Consider the following 22,687-nt stretch of genomic DNA (forward strand, 5'->3'; position numbering starts at 1 on the left):
GCGAGCACTGCACAAACTGCGATCAAAAATTTTTTACTCTTTTTAGAAGGTAAATTTAGAAAAGGCGCCCCCATACTAAAGTAAGACGTAGTCACGTCAAACTTAGCTACTTTGAGAGTAACAAAAGGCACATTTAGCTCCGGGGATGCATTTTACCCCATCTACCCGGACATGTTCCGTGGTGTAGTCTAGACCACGGAGCGGAATTATGCTTCCCATATAAACCGATTCGATCTGTTTACGTGTTTGTTGAATCGATTCGATTCAAATGCACGTGTTTGTATTAGGGCCGGGAGGAGGGGAAAGCTATATGAAATAAACATCTTAGGCACTTTGTTTGTCCTGTCTTCTTAGCTTACACGAGCGGAAAATGTATTTTATGCAGGCTGACGCAACATGTGTTTGATATAAAAAAAAGTTCTGCATTTGCAGTGATTGTTTGAGACGAGTTGCGTTGTTAGGATAGAGTGAACGTTTTTTTTTTCTTCTTTCAAGCAAAAGTTCATTCTCTGAACATGTGACTCCTGCCTTAATTATGCTGCTTTTCCTCCAGTTAATCAACAACTTTCTCCATATCTGACACTACTAGGTAGCAAGCAGTGCAAGTAGTTCTCTGTTCTCATATAAACACGTTGCATCACATCCTCAAACTGAGATAATCTAGTCTTCAGTGGCAACATTTTGCTGTCAATAAATATTGATCGAAGCTTTATCCACTCTGATTCTACAAAATTAGTATTTGTTTCCCCGGATACACATTTCCCAACGAGCTGAGTTTGGCAGAGGTGAAAAGGATGTTTAATTAATAAATGTTTGCTACTAGTGACTTGTTTCCTCCTGAAGTTATAATCTCGTGTTTTTTGTTTGCTACCAATCCATTTTACAAATGAAACATTTCTGCAGTATGGCTTTGAGACATTACGTAAATAACGAATAAATCCGAGCATTGGTTGGTGAATAACTTGTTTGTATGCGATAAAGCGTGCAATCCAAATTGATATTGAAGCTACAGTGGAGGGCAAATTAAAGAATGTATATGACCTGGAAAATTACTAGAATCGCCAAACTGTAATTTTTATTTATGTATTTTATATTGTAATATGAATTAAATTTTAATTGTCAAAACTAGGGAAAATATCTGTTTGACTATTTTTTTATTCAATTTAGAATTTTTTAAAGTTTTTTATTCCACTGTATTTAAAACACATAGAGCAAAACAGTAGAGAGAATTTCGTTCAATAAGCAAATTTGAGTAAATCGTATTGAACCTGTAATTGAGGCAATACAACTCAACAGTTAGGAGGAGGAGAGTTGGCGTCACTAGTAGTACGATGCGGTGTCTAAATGCTACTCTCAAAATAGTCTAATTTTTTTTTTTTTTTTAATAATTATTTATTGGAATATGAGTTAAAATTAAATTATTAAGATTCAAATTGGGTGTTCAGCCACAAGTGGTGACTTTTCAGCCCTATTATATATATGATTTGGTTATTACCATGAGGACATTATTTGCTTCCGCAATTCTGAGATTTTTGTGTAGGGAAAATTCTAAACCTACTTGTATTGTGTAATGGGGAAAAGGAACTTATATACTAACTTACTAACTAATACAGAGAGCGAATCGATTCAATTGAAGATTGCATCGATTTTTGTCGGAATTTGCTTATAATATTATTTGACATTACATCTAATGGTTCTATATTTGTGAGTCTGTGTAACTCATTTGTACTAAACCAGGGAAGACGCTTCAGAATCATTTTCAGAATTTTATTCTGAATCCTTTGAAGCGTTTTCTTCCTGGTGGAACAACAGCTTGACCAAATTGGTACCGCATAAAGCATGGCTGGTCTGAGAATTTGTTTATAAATTAACAATTTGTTTTTTAGACAGAGCTTAGAATTTCTGTTTATAAGAGGATATAAACATTTAATATATTTATTACACTTTGCCTGGATTCCTTCAATGTGATCCTTGAAAGTGAGTTTTTTGTCATACGTTAAACCTAAGTATTTAGCTTGATCAGACCATGTCAATTCCAAGCCATTCAATTTGAGAATGTGATTATTGTTTGGTTTAAGAAAAGAAGCTCTTGGCTTATGAGGAAAGATAATTAATTGCGTTTTTGCTGCATTTGGTTTAATTTTCCATTTTGACAGATAATCACTGAAAATATTTAAACTTCTTTGTAGGCGACTGCAGATCACTCTTAGATTTCTACCTGTGGCTAACAGACTTGTGTCGTCACAGAATAGCGATTTCTGACAACCAACGGGTAGATTTGGAAGATCAGAAGTGAAAATATTATACAAGATTGGAGCTACACTCGATCCCTGCGGAACACCGGCTCGTACGGGTAGCAATTCAGATTTACAATAACCTGAAGAGTACGATCAGTTAAATAATTTTGAATCATTTTGATCAAATAAATAGGAAACTGGAAATCAGACATTTTTGCTATTAAACCTTTGTGCCAAACACTGTCGAATGCTTTTTCTATGTCTAGAAGAGCAACTCCAGTGGAAAACCCAGAAGATTTATTTGATTTTATCATGTTCGTTACTCTGACAAGTTGATGAGTAGTTGAATGTTCATGACGAAATCCAAACTGTTCTGGTAAAAAAATTGAATTCTCATTTATATGAGTCATCATTCTCAACAAGATAATTTTTTCAAAAAGTTTACTGATAGAAGAAAGTAAGCTAATTGGTCGATAACTTGATGTTTCTGCTGGGTTTTTATCAGGTTTCAGGATAGGAATTACTTTAGCGTTTTTCCATCTTTTTGGGAAGTAAGCTAATGAAAAACACTTGTTGAAAATTTTAACCAGGAGTCTCAAGGCAACATCGGGAAGATTTTTAATAAGAATATTAAAAATTCCATCATTACCAGGAGCCTTCATGTTTTTGAGTTTCCTAATAATTGATTTAATTTCATCAAAATTCGTCTCAATAATGTCATCGTGTGATAACACTTGGGTTGAAATATGATCATATTTCAGTGAGACTTCATTTTCAATAGGACTCATAACGTTCAAATTAAAATTGTGGACACTCTCGAACTGCGAACATCACTGTTAAATTTTAAATTCATTATAATATTATTTGCAAATTTCCATCCGATTTGAAATGCTTCAAAAAGTGATGAAGTCGAATTCATTTGGATGATCATTTGAAAAAGTTGATCTTGTAGGTAGATCATTTTATTTTCAGTTATATCGCCTAAATCGACTTCATTTAAAGAAGCGAATGGCATTGAAGGAATATTGGTAGGTAGATTGCCATTAGAAGAAGGTGATTTGGCCGGTCTACCTATTAATAAATTGTTTTCGTTAGAATTATTTACATTAGAAGAAATAGGTGGTAGTTTTCTACCTAATATACCAGCATAACTGACATTAGAAGAAGATGATGACGAGGTCGATCTACCTGTCAATAAATTGTTTTCGTTAGAAGACGAATTGGCAGGCGTACCTGTTTTTTGTTTTAAATTCGAAGAAATAGGTGCCTTAGAAAAATTAGGCGTGGCATTTGTAACGGCCTTTTGATTTTCAGGTATGTTCTGTAAATTTAAGGTCGTTGATTTGACTTGTTGTCTAAGCGAACGAGCGTTTAAAATTTTTTCCCTGACAGGACATTTCAAATAATTGGATTTATGATTTCCATTGCAATTTGAACATGAAAATTTATCAGTGGTTTCATTCACTGGACAAACGTCTTTCGAATGCGATTTACCACAATTCAAACACCGTATATCCATATGACAATTTTTGGTTCCATGACCGAAGCCTTGGCAACGACGACATTGCGTTAAGTTTGCAATACGATTATGCCGTTTATAATGTTCCCAATTAATTTTAATGTGGGAAATGAAACGTACTTTTTCTAAAGTTTTCAAATTGTTCACATCACTTCGATTGAAGTGTATTAGGTAAAGTTCATGCGAAATTCCAGAGCGTGGTTTAGAAGTACCATTCGCTCTTTTTTCATAAGTATTACTTGGGAAGGGGCAAAACCAAGCAATTCTTTTAGTTCATTTTTAATTTCATCAATACTTTGATCATTTGATAATCCTTTCAAGACAGCCTTGAAGGGTCTGTCTGATTTTATATCATATGAATAAAACTTATGAAGTTTCTCGGTCAAATATCGAATAAGACGTTCGTAATCTTCCAATCCATCCACCAAGACTCGACATTCTCCTCTTCGTCCGATTTGAAATGAGACTTTTACTTCCGGGAGAAAAGTAGAAAGCTCAGTACGGAATGCTTTGAAGTCGGAAATCATCACCGTCACTGGTGGCATAGATTGTTGTTTCTTCCCAGAACGACAAGCGTCCATTTTGGGAATTTTTGAAGAATTTTCTTCTATGTCGCTACAATCGGATTCAGGAAGAATCTCGTAAATATTGTTAGACGGCATAGGATCAGCGGAAGGGAAATCCGTCCGTTGTCTTTTATTTTTACATTCAGATTCTATAATATCGTGAATGTTATTAGAAAAATGTTGAATAACTGATTGTGATTTATTCCGTATTGAATTATTTTTAGCCTTAGGCTTGTTGCCTTCCCGGTTGGACGCAGGCATTTTTGAAATAAATGAAATTTTAAATTAAATTAACTAGGCTAAATTAGTCTTCGATTAGACTCCTAGCTAGCCTTAAAAAAGGCTGATTAATTTCTTAGTCACTCTAATATCACTCTTTGTATCACTTAGTCACTCTAATATCACTCTTTGTATCACTTAGTCACTTAGTTAGTGATTCAGGTAGTCTTTAAAAAGACTGAAGCCTTGAATCAATGAAACTCTAGGTAGCCAGAAAAAAAATTCCAGGAGCCAAGAGCTATACGCGTGCGGTGCGAACGACTGTTCAACACCGACTGTAATAGTCTAATTTCAATGTGTTGTTCGATACGTATAGTTAAAAATTTGGTCGAAACAGTTATTTGGAGTGATAGTGCCGGTGTGGCAAGTGTGTGTTTAGTAGTGTGAGTGCTATTTATTGAATAATGTTGATTCGCAAAACTAAAAATGCTCAAGCGTCGGAAACGGAGAATTTACCGCCCCAAAATTCAACGATATTAACCGATCGAAGCGCCGTCTGCATATCATTGTCGGTGTTATCAGATTTCTATGGAATTTGTGAAAATATACAAGTCAATCGTGCTATTAAAACTGAAAATTTAAAATTGGTATGCAGCAAACCCATTCGCGAGTGTTTATTTTATTTTATTTTATCAGCAGTCAAGTTTCATCTCGCGTTACGAAAAAGGATACTGGTGAGATCGTTCCTTGAAGATATTTCGTATTTTTCTTCCTTATAATGCCTTATTATATTTCTGCTGAGTATCGAAAATCAGGTTTTGTTGAGATCATATTGTTTACCAAAACATATCCGGATCACTCTCCCTTCCTACTAACAAATCACCTATCCCGTGATACTCGTGGAAATACAGTGGTACCCGCGGTCTCTAGAAACAACGAGTATCGGACTAACATTTCCTCAGTAGCACAGCCTTTGGTTGTAGCCGGTGTCGTTATTGATTATTTGATGAAAAGTTAGGAGTGAGTGTACAGTGAAAATGAAACCACGGCGATCCACTTCAGCTCAGCTCAGCTTGAACCTGAAATTGAGGCAATACAACCTAATCAGTTGATTACATATAACTTACTATTGAGTAGATATAACTCACCTTGCTGTATATTTCAGTATGGGTCTCATGAAAACTACTATACCAAAAATAAGGTTATTGAACGGAACCCGACGTTATGTGAAAAGTACTGAAATTTACGTGTTTTTCCGTTCCGTATAATGTGGGTATACAATAGTAAGTAGTCGTAAATTTTGGCGAATTGATTTATATTAATCGAAACTTAATAAAATATAAGATGCGCAAGGATTACGTGCAAAATCTTTAAGCGTTCCACATTTTTAATTAGAAAGAACATTTCAAAACATTCAATGTGAGCTATCCTCTTCGTGAGGAATGGTGGTCTGGTTATTTGGAACGACAACTTGGTGAACACACAGTTTGTTATACGGACGGTTCTCTGTTGAATGGTCGTTTTGGTGCGGATGTCTACTGTTGTGAAATGAGGCTACAGCAGTCTCATTCACTTGGTAACTACTGTATTCTGTGCTCCAAGCTGAAATTTACGCGATTCCGTGTGGAATACAATCGGCACTTCAGTAGAGAATCTGTGGCAGACGAATTTATTTTTGTTCCGACAGTCAGGCAGCGTTGAAAGCACTCAGTTCGAATGACTCACGGTCGAATCTAGTGATCGCATGTCGAACTCAAATTGAAGACCTTAGCATTTCGAAGTTGTATCCAAACATGCCAGCTACTGGTGCAGCTTGCAAACTTGCACTTAAACAAAAAACATTTTTAACAGTTTTGAATCTGAAAATGTCAAAATGTCTACTGCATTTTTCCAAGCATCATTGCAGTATTCTGGTTAGAACTCCGACTGGACATTGCAAACTCAATTATCACATGAATACTATTCAGCGTGCTGAGGATTATTCGTGTGATTTGTGTGAATGCAATTACGGTACTTCATAATGACCTTAAATAAGTTTTAGCAGATTGTTTGACATCCTTTATGGCGTGTCGAATTTACTTCTGCTCGTACATACTGCGAATCGTTTTGCATTCTTCTGGGAATGTAGAATGGTATCGCTTTTGTAAAATCTCCAAATCATCTCGGGGGTTGGAGGTTTTATTAACTGTGCATTTTGGGACCTGCAGATTGTACAGCATCTTTTCGGGGATGCAGAACGATTTGTTTCTTTATGTTTTGTTCAGTTTTCCCACCTTACCCACTTCACAATTCCCCTCCATGTTCCTTTTATCCTTCTCATCCCATCAGGAAATTGATGAGAAACCACGGCAAGGAACGAATCTTCAAATAACTAGGGGAACGTGCTACTTGGGCCAATTAGTTCGGATTCCTGATTTCTGATTAAGTCACTATACCCAAAATAAGGTTATTGAACGGAATCCGAAGTTATGTGAAAAATACTGAAATTTTCGTCGTTTTCCGTTCCGTATACTGTGGGTTTTCTATAGTTCGTACTCGTAAATCTTGTCGAACTGATTTATATCAGTACCGATCAATCGAAACTTATGCCGTTTTCGCTTGATGCCGAACCTAACACAATTTCCCCCCTAACTGCTTACAAACAGTTTGTTTGAAACTAGTTTAGAATTAATTTCTAACGTTGTTGAACTGAAAATCGAGCCAGTTTCGCTCCTGGTTTTTATATCATACCGTTTTCGTTTTTTGACCTACTCGCGGGCGACTCTGACTCCGAGTAAAACGAACACGTGGTACGCGCCCTACACAACAACTCACAAAAAAATAAAAAATAAACAAAATCGCATGGATGCGTGGTGCGACCCGAGAAAAATTTCAGAGCGAAACTACGCAATCTAGAGCGACCCCAGGTTGCTAAAACAAACATATCAGAAGTTGTTTGATAAAACTACCATTGATCAGTTTCAGTTTTCTCAAGCGAAAACGACATTAATAAAATACAAAATGGGTGCTTGGGGTTTTCGGGTTAAAAGGACAATATTGAACCATATTGCCTTCCTATTCGTAAAACATATGATTTGACTATGCGAAATAAGAAAAATTTTTAGATCTTTGAACCCGACCCGACAAATACCCATCGAAATCCTACAACTTTATCTGAGGAAGCACTTTTGTTTACAATGTACAGTTTCCGAGTTACAACGATTTGGAGACAGTGCATGAATCCACCCGTTTTTAAAGTCTGGCTTGAGACTTGATTTGGTCTATCCATCTGTGCAAAACAAATGATTTGTCATTCTGAAAATGCAAAGTTTCATCAGAATCAGAATATGTAAAGCCTGAGGATTTGATAGTCATTTTTGGATTTGCTCATCTGCTATATTGCAAAAATTCAACTCTTTAAAATTTATATAAACTAAACGAAATGTCCAAATAAAATATAAGAACACGAAAACTGACATTGAAGTAACATTCGGAAATGCCAAATAATCATCTGCAAAAACTGCTGTCAAACTCGTCTCATTATTTTTGCCAGTACTGTAAGATCCACGGTAGCAATTAGCAATAATTTGTTGAACATTGTCGGTGTTCTTCCCTGCTTAGTGGCGGAAAATCCTCTACGAAAACGAGAAGTCCTCTTTGCAGCGGGAACAAAAAATATCGTCATGGCACTCAAGTACTGAGATTAAGTCAATAAATCAAGCGACTGTGTCGACAGTGCAGCACATTTACATTCACTGGAGATGTCTGTTTACAATCCTGCAAAATTGCTTTTTCCGTGAATTCAAAACAATCAGTGTCAACTTGAATTTGCTCAATTGTTGTGGAAGTGTTCGGATTACATTGCCGGGTTGACAATAACGGCGCCATCCGAGCTTGTACCGATTTTAATACGAACGCAGTGTCGGACAATTGTTTGTTTTTTTTTCGAACGGACGCATCCAGTTTCTACTTGCGTGAACTACTTGCTGGAATGATTTCAATAACGCAAAGTGCCACGAAACAGGTAAAATTGCTACGCTGTATGTAATATGTTTTTTAAAGTGAATCAAAAACAGAATTTACATTTCCAGTTTTGGTTTCTATTATTTTCGAAAATAATAAACATCAGTACTGTGTACAAATTTTGTTATCAATCAGAATAATTTATCATTCCGTGGAAGTTTTAGTGTGTTATTAGTAAATCGGTCAAACTATTTACTAAATATCATGATTCTTTCTTAAGTTCAATCTATACCGCAGAGATGAGGCTCAAACCCGTAGTTAACTCGGGTAACAGAGGTATTTTGGCCCACTTTAGGATTGATTTTATTTTGGACCACTTTATAAAAATATCCACCAACTATTGTAATATCTTTAAAAACCCCTTCCGCAATAGGTAGTTTAATGTGATTAGCTTCAAATTGATGCAAAATGAGTTACTTAACATCGATAAAATCCGATGAAATCGATAAAGTTTGTTAGGTGGGCCAAAATATAAGAAGTGACCAAAATACCTCTGTTACCCTCCTAGCCGGGGAAGTTGTTTTACCAATTAAACTACCCTGCAACACATGAAGAGAAAGTCTAATTGACTAGACGGAACCCAAACATGCTTCGCTGTGTTTGGTTACTACGGCATTCAGTTTTACAATCATATATCTACGGAAACAAATTCAACAGAACACATACAACACTGATCTCGCACGTCTATTTATTCCATTTCTACTTTACCGCCGACACTGATTTGATATTTTTGTTTTTATCTATTTCGCGACACATCGGTGTCATGCATCTATACAACGACAATCTCAGCCAACATGTTATAGCAGTAATGACTGTTGTGTGATCTCAAACACAATATGTAAAGGTGCTCAAACCTTTGATTGAAATTCATGATTTCTGTTTTAGTCTTTGTTAAGACGTAGAACCGTCTTGAGCTAGTTTAACATATGATCATCAGTATCTAACGGGAGAAACAGATTGGCAAACTGACATGTGAATAAAATAATGTAATGAGAACCGCGAAAATGTTATCGCAGAGAGGGGACTCGAACCCGTAGCTAACTCCTAACCGGTCAACGTCTTAACAAAGACTAAAACACAAATCGTGACACGCTTACCAGCCGCTACCTACCATTGGGTCAGAACCTACCCAAAATCAACTAGAGTGCATCTCGAAAATTTTAGGTAACGAGTGATGACCTAAAAATTTAGTAGCGTTTACCCAACCGATTTTTACACCATTAGAAACTTTATGATCAGTGCCTGTTGTACATCTTGTCCCATTGCGTTAGCCAGAATATGAAACCTTTTCCATCTCTTCAGAGTTTGTTTCGTGGATAAGAATGCGGTTCTTAAAATAGTTCCTAAGAAATCCGCTCAAATTTTTTTGGGATCTGCATTCAGTTCTGCGCTGCGGCGATAACCAACTAGCTGCGTTCTTGACGTCAATTGTTGGTACAGTGCAAAACTGATTGCCCTAACTCCTTTTCTTGGAGACTATCTCTGCAACTTCCATAATTGTGTTTACCTTATAAATTTCGGAATTCGAGTGGTTTTTTCGTACTCCGTGAATTACATCAACATATTGACAATTATCTATTCCTTTTCCAGAGTATTCAGCAGGCATTCCTCGACAGATTTGCTGGATTAGTTAACAGCACTAGTGTTTGAATTTTCTATTTTTCCGTAGAGTATCCTTCTTTCATAGATCTTTGCAGCCCGCTCAGGATGGTGCCCGAAAATGCCATTAACGCGGTTTTCTTTTCGTTCATGTGATCTTTCTTTTCGATGGCATCTCCATGTCCTCATATGCTTTCCGGTCTCAACTCTATAAGCGTTACTGAAAGAATCAACGTCAGCATCTCGGCACAACTCCTTGTAGCAACTGAGCCGGCTGATTTTATTCTCCCGTTTGAAAGTTACTGTAGCTTCACGGAAAACTTTCTTACGCTTCTCGCTATCCGCTTCAGATCTTGTCCTATGAACGCGTCTTCTGGCTCAGTGAGAGACAGACAGCGCGAGGAATAGAAAGACATTCGTTTCAGCAGTAAGCCAACCACCAGGTATTCGTTGGTACCTGTTACTTCGGCATCGTTGCTTCGCAAAACATCTCTAGAGTTTCCGTTAGCTCATCAGACTCCAGATTTGTAACACTACTGTGGTATAGTATAGTGCATCGATAAAGAGGTCATTCCACCGTTAACATTCGTTATTCCACACTAAAACGAATCGTCAGAAGATCGCTTTGTCCTAACAAACTCTTCAGCTTCTATTGCCCACCAGTGACGTACGACAGAAAACTATGATAACGGACTTCCTGTTGTTTCTGCAAAATTTGCTAACGGTGCCCGGTTATACTACTCCAGAGTCCAAATGCGTAGTATCTGCACAAGACGATCGGTAATTTTGGCGATCCCGTACCCTTGAGTTGTCTACCACTGGTTGAAAGGAGAATTTGCTCATCACTTGAACAGTTACCCTTCTACGGTTGGCAGATGAAGAATCTCTATTGTCTTGTGATATACCTAGCGACCTACCATTCCTCACCATATTTCTATACACAGCAGATCTGACCGGATCTTTCGAGTTTGGTGCCTTTTTTTACAAGGTGAAACGTAAACACCTTGAATCTCCAACCCTACCTCCCCGGTACCACCGTTAGGTATTACTTCGGTGTGGAAGGCTATCGGTGCTAACAGCACCTTTCCCGGTTTTGAGTATCGCCATGGACGTCTGCATCGTTCTCTTCTACTTTTTGAACCCTTTAACTCTCGACTTTCAGCCAGGAGATCGACCAGGAGGATGTCGAGGTCGGTCCGGCGATTCCGGTTGAAGCACACTGGAGGGTTGTTCTACGTCACGGAACTAGTCCCCGAAGAAGGATCTAACCTACACCAACGGAGAGTTTTCCGACGAAGGATGTCGGCAGAATGCCTGGGTCAGCCTTATGATTCCGGTTGCAGGATGGCTTCCGGTTCATTGGCACCTCGACTATCCATACCGGAGCTATATCGCAATCTACTCGGTTAATCCCTGATGAAGGATTTAGATTATGTCGATGGAGAGCTCCTCGACGAAAGAAATTCTCCCGACACATAATTTCGTGTTACAGCACACGGGTGACCCGAATGCGTGCCAAGAGCGGTCCTGCGATGTCGGTTGTAGCATGGCTTCCGATCCAATGTCGCCCCAACGACTCGATTTCGGTACTGTGGCTCCTACTCGGCTAGTTCCCGACGATGGATCAAAACTCAGTGAACGATGAATCAAAACTCAGAGTCTCAGTGAAAGCATCGGCTCTCTTACTATAACCTTACTTGTTTCTAAGCTTTTTTAGATGCGTTTATCGGAATCTACGACTTTTGTGCCGTAGTATGTCTTTATCCGTCAACACACTATCTGCGCTTATCTTTCTCAGCACATCTACGGTATTGATTTTGTCTGAGTTCACTCAACCATCGTCTCCTGCGCTATAGTTTTTACGTTTGATTGAAGATCTGACAACATGCTTCCAAAAAGTTGAGCCTTTGATCGTGATAACTTTCTTAAGCTCAATTAGCTTCTGGGTGTGCTTAGTCCTCACAGCTTTTTCTCCTAGGTCTTTTAGTACCGAATCCACTCTCACTTTCCTGAGGAGCGGTGACCGACTCTTCTTTTTTTTCATTTTCTTGTTTTGTTTGTTCCACTTCTTCAGACCTTGGACTCAACATTTACGCCATCTTTCTCAAACAGTTTTGTCCACTCTTTTTTTCAAATCCTTGTCTTTTTTGCAGATCCCTTCGTAATCGACCAACCTTATTCTTTTGGGTGAAATTCTAGCTAGTTTGGTGGGTTGCACCACCCACCAAAAAAATAATGTCACTTTCGTGTGATCGGACGAATGACAACGGGCTCTTCCAGAGGCGTTCCTTTTTATACATTTGGTTGTAGGTGGTGTTGATTGGCTTCTAGCGGTAAATCCAGCTCCCACAGCTCACCGGCCACACCAAGCATTTTTTGGAAAATTTCCAAATTTGTGTTGAAAATTACCAAATGATATAAAAAAGCTTTTGATAACAGGTTTGAAGGTGATTTTATTCGAATTGAATTCGTCAGGTCTCTAAATACTAACATAGTACATTATCGATATATTAATTATTTCATGCGTTATATTAACAATACCCTACTGATGATACAATGTACACCGTCCTACTTGACATTAATATATACCATACATTAATGTGTTTACACGCAGTGTGTAAGTCTACACAAAGGCGAATGTAGAGATGTCGACTGGTTTTGCTAATTCTTCGACGTCTTCTTGCAAACTTTAGTCATTTACCATGTGATCGCTCGCTCCCGAATCTACAGCAAATCTAACCTTTTTGTGGTCTACTCTTGTGATCATTGCGAAGCTTTTCTTCTGTTTCAGGTACTCTTCCTTCTCTTAGGACACAAACTTTTTCATCAGTGGGCACTTGTTCTTGAAATGCCCTATTTCGTTGCATCCAAAGCACCGTGTTGTTTGCCGTTTTGATGCGTATCTAGAAGCAAGCGCAATGGTTTTCTCTTCTGTCTGTTTCTCTCCCCCGGCTTCTGCATTCAAAAACATTCGTTTTACGTCTGATATGGACTTTGCACACAGCTCGTCGTTCGGAAGCATCAGTGAGGCACCTTTTACATGTTTGAACTTTTCAGGAATGGCGATTAGTAGAGCATGCATCTTTTCATGCCCTACACTTGATGTCATTCTGTCCAGCTCTCGAGTGATTTCGTCGTACTAATTAAAGATTTTCCTTAGCGAACCTAGATTTCGATGTTTTATGGTGAAGAGCCGCTCTCTCATCGTCACCATCGCAGCCGTACCCGCTTTCTGGTATGTTTTCACCAACATATCCATGGCCTGTTTTGCATACTTTAGGACCACCAATTTGTTCAAGACTTCATTGTTAACTAACATAACAATTTCATCTAGAGCGTCGATGTTCTCGTTCAATCGTTTCTTCAAATTAGTCTTTCTAGAGTTTTCTTGTTCCTCCGATGCCCCTTCTACTGGTTTGTAGAAGTCTTCTTCTTTCGGTGTTCTTATTAGCGTATGCTGGAGGCCCATTTTAGCTAAACGGTGCTCCACTCGCCATTTCCAAGCAGCAAACGCTGCTTCCGAACCGTCGAAGATCCATTCACGACTGCCGCTTGCATGAGGCATCATTGGAACGGTGCGCTCGAGAGTTCCCCTCTCGTAGCAAACTTTTGCTTCTCACCGGTACCCGTTTCTGTCCGAAACGTCACTGCTGGCCAATTCCCGTTTCTGTCCGAAACGTCACTGCTGGCCAATTCCCGTTCCTGTCCGAAACGTTACTGTTGGCGAACCCCCTTTCTGTCCGAAACGTCACTTCTGGCCAATTCCCGTTTCTTTCCGAAACGTCACTGCTGACCAATTTCCGTTTCTGTTCGAAACGTTACTGTTGGCGAACCCCGTTTCTGTCCGAAACGTCACTGCTGGCCAAATCCCGTTTCTGCCCGAAACATCACTGCTGACCAATTCCCGTTTCTGTCTGAAACTGCTGGCTACTTCTAACCGAAGCGCTGATCCAAAAAGATTGTTTATCTAACAATCTTCACAATGCTGCTCCAGTTATGCTCTGGGCCCATAACCTGTTGAAAATTACCAAAGGAAACGCTTTTGGTAACAGGTTTGAAGGTGATTTTATTCGAATTCAATTTGTCAAGTCTCTGAATACTAACATAGTACATTTTCGATATATTAATTATTTCATGCGTTATATTAACAGGGTGAATCTGCCCAGACCTCTAGAGCTGGACATCTGTGGGCCTAGCTCTATAAACCTGGAACATCTTTGAAAATTCAATGGGCCTCAGCAAAAGTATCGATTATCTTTAACTTCCTTATCACTTTACCTGTCTTCACTCCATTTTAGCGTCTGCACTTATCCGAGGTTTCATTGCATGGTCAGTGCATTCCTCAGCGCATCTATGATAGTGACTACTCGACTGTTACCTTCGCTTCACTACCCAAGTATTTGGCAATTAGATTACAGAAAGTCTAACTCTTGATCTAAATCTGTATTTGTGGGAGTGTGTATGTTATATTTACGTACACTCTCTGTTCTCTGAGCTATTTCTTCTACAAACATAGATTCAAATGGAAGGTCTTGTGACTCAATACAAAAATTTATCAGGATACGACTTCCAGTTTCGAATTAACAGGGTGATAATTTCTAATTTCACGACTAAATGCGCGCACTTCGCAACACTAACGCCACCTTTCTTACACAGTTTCATTCACTCTTTCTTCAGTGTCAGTATCAGTGTTCGATTCGTGGGATCGAAGGAATGGCAACAGACGCTTCTAGAGCCATTCCTCTATTTATATTTGGTCGTGGATGGTGTCGGTTATGTACGGTTTGTGGAAATTACCGCTCTCACAGATCGTCTGCCACGCCAAGCGCTTTTTGGCAAATTGATCCGCCTTCTGTTTTCCGAACTTCTCGGTAACATCCTGGTGAAACTTGTCGACGAAAAACTCCAGGCCAAAGTTCGGCTTGGTATCCGCTTTAATGTACGTCACGTCGACCATTACGATACATTTCGGCTGCACCAACCACTCACAACTTCCTGGTGCGGGATTTTGCCACCGTATTCAGTTTACCGGTTTGATTGAGCGCTACATTATTTTGGTGGACGAACCTGAAGGAATAATTGAAGTTTCTGATTGAGTTTGAAGTAATCTTTTACCTCTCTATTCGTTCAAGCGGTTGCATTTCTTCGCCTATCTTCTACTACCAGCTCAGAACTGGGTCGTCAGGGTCTCATTGAACGGTTTTATTCAGAGACTAAAATATTGACGCATTCGCAATGAAAGAATCCAATATATAAGCCGTTCGTTTTTACCGTATCATTATTTAATGATTGCCTCTAAAACAAACGAAGAGAGACGAAGCTTTTTCGTCTCTCATTGCTAAAAAGAGAGTATCAATGTTAACGTCACTCGTTCCCCTACGACAAGACGAAACCAAAATAACGTCTGCAGGGAGAATCAGTCGAATTTAAATTCTTATTCTCTAATTGATATATCTGAAAATCTGTAACTTTTAGCTATAAAAAGTGTCTAAAATATGATAAATCGAAGTAATAACACTCCAGAACCTCTTTGGAATCCAAAACTATTATAGCGACGAGCGCCAACAGTTTTCTATCATTATCCATTAGCGAAGCTCGGGTTGACTGCACAGTATACGATTTTCACTGAAAACCGAAAGTGACTGAAAGGTTGAATGAAAGAAAGAACACAATTTTGAAGCAACTATTCTGCTTGAGGAGTGTATCGATAAGTAGTTAGCAACATTCAAACAGTTATTACTCTGAAATGGCTTAATTTTTTGCAGCGTGTTTTGCGGTGACATGTTTTATTACATGTCAATAACAGCTGCGCAATCGTTTCGGTTTCGGTACGGTTCATCGTTTCAATGATAAGTCGAATTGATCTGGAAACGCGAAAGAAAATTCTGCACACTTGGTGCTCAGAAAGTGGTGTCACGTACAACGAAATTGCAAAACGGGTGAAAGTGCACCACACCAAGAACGACCGTTTCCATGAAGGATTTGCCCCCGATCCAGTAGGAAAACGGGTCCCAGCCAGCCCGGCCGGGACTTAAAAGTGGTTGAGTACATCAGGAAAAACCCATCGGTGTCGACGCGGGATTTGGCCAAGCAGTTCAACACCAGCATCGGGATGATTCAACGGATCAAAGTTCGGAACTCCCTGAAAACGTACAAGAAACAGAAGGTGCCGAAAAAGTCCCTGGTACAGCAAGTTCAGGCCAAAACAAGAGCGCGAAAACTGTATAACCGGATTCTACAGAATATAGACGGATCAATCCTGATAGATGACGAAACCTAAGCCAAGGAAGACTCTCGAGCGCTGCCCGGACCGCAATATTATACGAAACCGGTGTACCAGGACCTAGACGACGCTGACACCACGGTGGCGATGGAAAAGTTTGGGCAGAAGGTGTTGGTCTGGCAAGCAATTTGTACCTGTGGTTTGCGGTCGTCAATTTTCTTCACGAAGGGCACAATTAACGCCAAGGTGTACGAGGAAGAATGTTTGAAGAAGAGAATGCTACCACTGTACAGAAAGTATAAGGCTCCTCCTCTTTTCTGGCCGGATTTGGCTTCAGCCCACTACGCCAACTCCGTTCTACAGTGGTTGTCAAAAAATAAAGTTTTACTCAAAATGTCATAAATTTTAATGAACCGTCAATGTCATAATGGATTGGTATTTTTGTAATAAAAATGTGGGAGAACTGATTGTACGCATAATACGTTACTAGATATTGATGGCTTGACAGCTTATGACTGTTCATAACTACAACAACATATAATAAGACAAAATATAAAACGAGTATTTAGAAAAAAAAACATACTGAAACCAAATCGAAACGGAAGCACGGGAATAAAAACAAAAATCAACGAAATGTAATCAACGTTTCGGTACCACTAAAACCATCCGTTAAAAACCTGCCACTTTTCTTCCTCAGATTCGCGGACATTAGCTAAATGAGTCGAAGAACACAAAGCGATAAAAAATAACCATGGAAGGAAAAAAAAACAAATTCCCGTGCCAAAAGTTAATCGCAATTTGTTCGCACTTTTGCTAACGTTGAGTGCCTCTTGGGAGATTTGAAAAGTGTTGATGCCAGCAGCTTAGGAAATGAGGCCACATTTGTCGGAAACCGACCCATTCCGGCACCGGTCCGGATGTGCAATGGGATGAAAACTTTAGGAAGCTCATTTGCAGTTTGAGAACCATTAAAACGGGGGATATCCAACTGAGTGGCTCCAATCGCTTGGTTCGAAATGGTTGTCCAATAGCCTGGAATGTCGAAATTGGGCGGAGGCGGTTTAAATTCCATCTACTGTCGCATAATATCTTAAGGTTTAGGTTGGCATATTGTTGTCGGCACTTTTATATTTCCCTGTGGGTGGAGCGGATGAAAATTGAAAATTTTCTTGCCCTGGTCGTACCGTCTTGTTAAAACAGTGGTCGTTTTGCAATTTCACTTCTCCTCCATCGGGACTGCCACGTTATTTGGAAGATATCAATTTCATTTTGCAGTTAGTCAGTCTCGCGATGGCGGATCCGGCTGTCCCTTGGCTATAACTGCTGTCAACAACGCCAGAATGTATTATGTTTTCTCTGCTCTGCGAGATGAAGCTCTTCATTGGACACGTGATCGGAGTGTTGTTTTCGGGTTTTCGGTTACATTTGTGGGAATTTGGGAGCAGTTTTCATCACGTGACCCATATAGGGAGCGTATGGCGGGCCCTGCTAACGTGACGAATATCCTGAATGGGAAACCATTCACAAAACCCATCGTTGGGCCTCTCGCCGAAAATAAGCATGCTGTGAGATCTCAGCACGATATCGATAGAATACGTAATCGATGCTATGCGGCCAAACTGGTAGGGTTTGGTCGTACATTGCAAGGGATAAACGTTATGAGGTTGGCGAATACCAAACGCAATTTTCCTGCTCTTTCATCCCTATCGCTTCAATTGTGCACCGTTTTACTGTGCTTGGTTAGTACTTGATAACGACTTAATCATACAAACTGCTGAGCCACGCTGTTTGTCACCGTGTGGAAGTCTTTGTGTTTGACATACGTATACTTTGGGACTGAATCTGTGTATCGCGATGATGTAAATGTTTTTTCATTCTATGCCGCGACTCATCATCAAAGGTTTAAGAATATAAATTTGAACTTTGAACTGCAAGTTAACTTTGAATTTTTTCATCCTTCTCTAAAATTGTAGATGTAGACTGTAAAACTCTTGTTCATTTGACATAAAGTAACATCTGAAAAGGGTACAGCGATAATATGAATAATTTTAGCAGTTGAATATATCAGTCTACGAGTTTTTCTACTTGATCCGTTTCAGCAAATTGCAATTTTAAGTGTGCATTGCTTTTTATTTTACGTCAACGTGCACAAAACATGAAAAAAAGGAAAATCTCGGCGTAGCTTGTTAGTGTCATAGCATATAAAAGTAGTGTGTTAGATGATTAAAATGTAAAAGGAAATGAGCGGCAATTGAATGCAAGTTCGAATATAGGATTCTTCAGATTTTAGAAATTTAGCGTGACGTAATTTGTGCATGACGCCTGTTGCATGTCAAACTTAAGGAATGAACCAGACAACTGTCAATCTACTTCGTGAGCCAGTTTCGGACTAGCTTAGGATGGGTTGAAAATGACAAGATGGTGAAATTAATGTTACTACAGGGTGGTATAAAAAGTGTTTTCAGCGTTTCGTCGGTAGTAGCGTTAGCATTATAGGTCGCCTGTGTGTAGCTACTTCGCGTGTGTTCAGGAACATTGCTTTGAAGCAACATGCTTGGGAACAACATGTTGTTTCCTAGTGTGTAAACTGCATTGATCCCTACATGCTGATCACAACCGACGCTGGCTACGTCCGAATGCAAATCTATTTGGGACAGAGAAGGGATTATTGACTCGATGCATTTTGCTTACAGAAACTGAGGAACCCTCTGGATTCCCACATGCATCACAGGAAGGCGTAGTTTGTTAGTGAATATACTAATAATATTATAGTAATATTAATTATATTAATGTGTTTATTGCTCTGGGTAGCCAGCTACACCCAAACCTCCGTTTACGAACACTTTTTATACGTTACCTTTTTTTACGTAACCAAATTCCCAAATAACGTACTTTTATTACGAAGTTACTCCAAAAAAAGATGTTTTGTCACACATCGAAAGCAATTTGCGACTCATTTATATTCCATGGAAACTACTACAACATGGGTATTTATGAAATGGGTTCAGAGAGTAGATTCCGGAAAATGATGTTTGTTTGATGTACTTTGGAAATCCACGATGACGACTTCCGGTTAATTGATCTTCCTTGAAAACCCTTACAATATGGGTATTTTCGGAAAGAATAGAACCATACGGAAGTCGCCATCTTGGATTTTGGAACGACCCTAAACATTGTTTTCCGGCACCATTTCATCAATTCTTTTCAAAATTAGCCATATTGTAAGGGTATCAAGAATTCGGAAATCGCCATCTTGAATTTTATTCACCTCAAATATCGTTTTCCGACATCCATTTATCAATCCCGTTCCGAAAATACCCTTATTGTAACATTTTTCAAGGAATATCAATAAACTGGAAGTCACCATCTTGAATTTCAGAACCACCTCAAACTTCGTTTTCCGACATCTACTTATCAAGTCCGTTCCGAAAATACCCATATTGTGAAGGGTTTTAAGCAATATCAATTAACAGGATGCCGCCATGTTGGATTTTGAAATAAGCTCAAACCTCATTTACTTGCACTTACTCTTCACATCCGTTCCGAAAATAACCAAATGATGGGCAGTTTCCACATTTATTTCACAACACTTTTTTACGAATTAAATCCCAAAAAAGTAAACTTTTTTTCGAACTACCTCTTTTCACGAACTCCCGTTTAGTTTGTAAATGGAGGTTCCGATGTATTGAGAATGCGTTGGAATTTTATCGTGTTTTGTGTTAATATTAAGTAAAAATAATATACAGAATCTAACATTTCACACTAAAAATAAGATGCATGAATCGATTACTTTTCTAAACATGTTAAAGGTCTGGGCAACCAGCTGTCGAGAGTGCCGCCACCAATACTTACATAGCGTCTTTCGCGTTCTGTTTTCAACAGTTAACTCTAATACTGACAAGATATCATCGGATTGAACAACCAAGCATTATGCGATGCAAAGTTATGTCGATATACACTTCGTATCCAGAATAAAAAAATATCATCCCTTCCAGCTATAACAATAAGAAGTGTATCGATAAGTAGTTAGCAACATTCAAACAGTTATTACTCGGAAATGGCTTAATTTTTTGCAGCGTGTTTTGCGGTGACATGTTTGTTTACATGCCAATAACAGCTGCGCAATCGATTGGTTTCGGTACGGTTTATCGTTTCAATGATGGGTCGAATTGATCCGGAAACGCGAAAGAAAATTCTGCACACTTGGTGCTCAGAAAGTGGTGTCGCGTACAACGAAATTGCAAAACGGGTGAAAGTGCACCACACCAGTGTCAAAAATATTATCGAGAAGTTCGGTAAGACTTTTTCCATGAAGGATTTGCCCCCGATCCAGTAGGAAAACGGGTCCCAGCCAGCCCGGCCGGGACTTAAAAGTGGTTGAGTACATCAGGAAAAACCCATCGGTGTCGACGCGGGATTTGGCCAAGCAGTTCAACACCAGCATCGGGATGATTCAACGCATCAAAGTTCGGAACTCCCTTAAAACGTACAAGAAACAGAAGGTGCCGAAAAAGTCCCTGGTACAGCAAGTTTAGACCAAAACAAGAGCGCGAAAACTGTATAACCGGATTCTACAGAATAAAGACGGATGCATCCTGATCGACGACGAAACCTACGCCAAGGATGACTCTCGAGCGCTGCCCGGACCGCAATATTATACGAAATCGGTGTACCAGGACCTGGACGACGCTGACACCACGGTGGCGATGGAAAAGTTTGGGCAGAAGGTGTTGGTCTGGCAAGCAATTTGTACCTGTGGTTTGCGGTCGTCGATTTTCTTATAGAAGGGCACAATTAACGCCAAGGTGTACGAGGAAGAATGTTAGAAGAAGAGAATGCTGCTACTGTACAGAAAGCATAAGGCTCCTCCTCTCTTCTGGCCGGATTTGGCTTCAGCCCACTACTCCAACTCCGTTCTACACTGGTTGTCAAAAAATAATGTACAATTCGTGGAAAAAGACATCAACCCACCGAACTGCCCGGATCTTCGGCCAATTGAAAGTTATTGGACAATTGCCAAGCGGCACTTTCGAAAGGAAGGTACAGTGTCCCAAAACATGCAGGAGTTTAAAAAACACTGGACAGCTGCCAGTCATAAAAGTAACTGTGCAGAATTTAATGGAGAATATCAAGTTCAAAGTGCGAGCATTTCACAAAAACTAGGATTTTCTTCAATATAATATAATGAAATGCATACAAATGTAATTTTTCTACAACATATCGAAAACTGATGTCAAAATTTGTTTTTTTTTTGCTTTTTTATTCAATAATCAATGTTGCTAACTACTTTTCGATACACTTCTTATTTACGCACGTCCTAGCTAAACGTAGAATATGCATTACTCAATTTCTCTATAGACTTCATCTTTTCATCTAGTGGTGTGATGATGACTCTTTCATTTCACTCATATTTTTAGAAACATTACTAAGGGATTCTTCAAAAAACTTCTCATCGAACCTTGAATAATAACAGGAATGCATATCGTGGCATAAATTAGCATAACCCTTTCAAATTGTAAATATTTTTAAGTCAAATTTAGACGAAGTTTTCTGTTTTTTTGGCATAGCCTGTACTTCTGGAACCGGAAGTCGGATCTGGATAAAATTCAATAGCAGTGTATGGGACCATAAGACCTTTAATTTGGATCCAAGTTTGAGGAAAATGAGTGAATCTATTTGTTACACACATACACAGTAGTTTGATATCGTAAATACTGTAGCTTGAAACTACAAAACATCAACAAAACAAAACATTTTTTTCATCAGATGATTAGTTCGTTTCAATCAATATTTTCATAAACATAACTGATATTTTACGTGTTTTCTTGACAACCACATGATATAAATTTAATTTGAAAAATCAGTTTGAACTGGACGAGCTTTTCATAACATTAATATTCGATGCGCTTTAAAATTACAAACTTCTAGTTGAAATAAACTAAGATTAAGTTAAGTTGAAATGAATGATAATCTTCTTATAATTATTAGTTATTTCAATTTTCGCTTTTGTTTGTTCAAATCATACATTTTGGTTTGTAATCATGAAAAAAACCCTATTTTAATCCACCTAGTGGTGTAAAGATGCTTTTTTCTTATAACTCATGTTTCAGAATTAATGTAGAGGGGTTCTTAAAAAAACTTTTATTTGAATCTTGAATAAGAAAAAAAAGGTTGTTTGAGCATACACTTGCATAATCTTTTCAATTTATAAACAATATTGAGCCAAGTTTACAGAAATTCTTTGTTTTTTTTTTGCATTTTTGCTCTACATGACGTTATAAATTTTAAACACACTGCATCCCGTTATTCCGGAACTGGCAGT

The 22,687-nt window shown here is 38.8% G+C and overlaps 1 protein-coding gene across 1 annotated transcript in view; it reads left to right on the forward strand.

Annotated features, from left to right (window-relative positions):
* The window catches only part of LOC131426078 (allatostatin-A receptor-like), a gene marked incomplete at its 3' end in the record, with an annotated part of 243,134 nt that overhangs the window by 97,123 nt on the left and 123,324 nt on the right, over positions 1 to 22,687 (forward strand). The gene's annotated exons all lie outside the window — the stretch shown is intronic.

The sequence above is a fragment of the Malaya genurostris genome, chromosome 1 (assembly GCF_030247185.1).
Source record: "Malaya genurostris strain Urasoe2022 chromosome 1, Malgen_1.1, whole genome shotgun sequence".
Classification (NCBI taxonomy): Eukaryota; Metazoa; Arthropoda; class Insecta; order Diptera; family Culicidae; genus Malaya; species Malaya genurostris.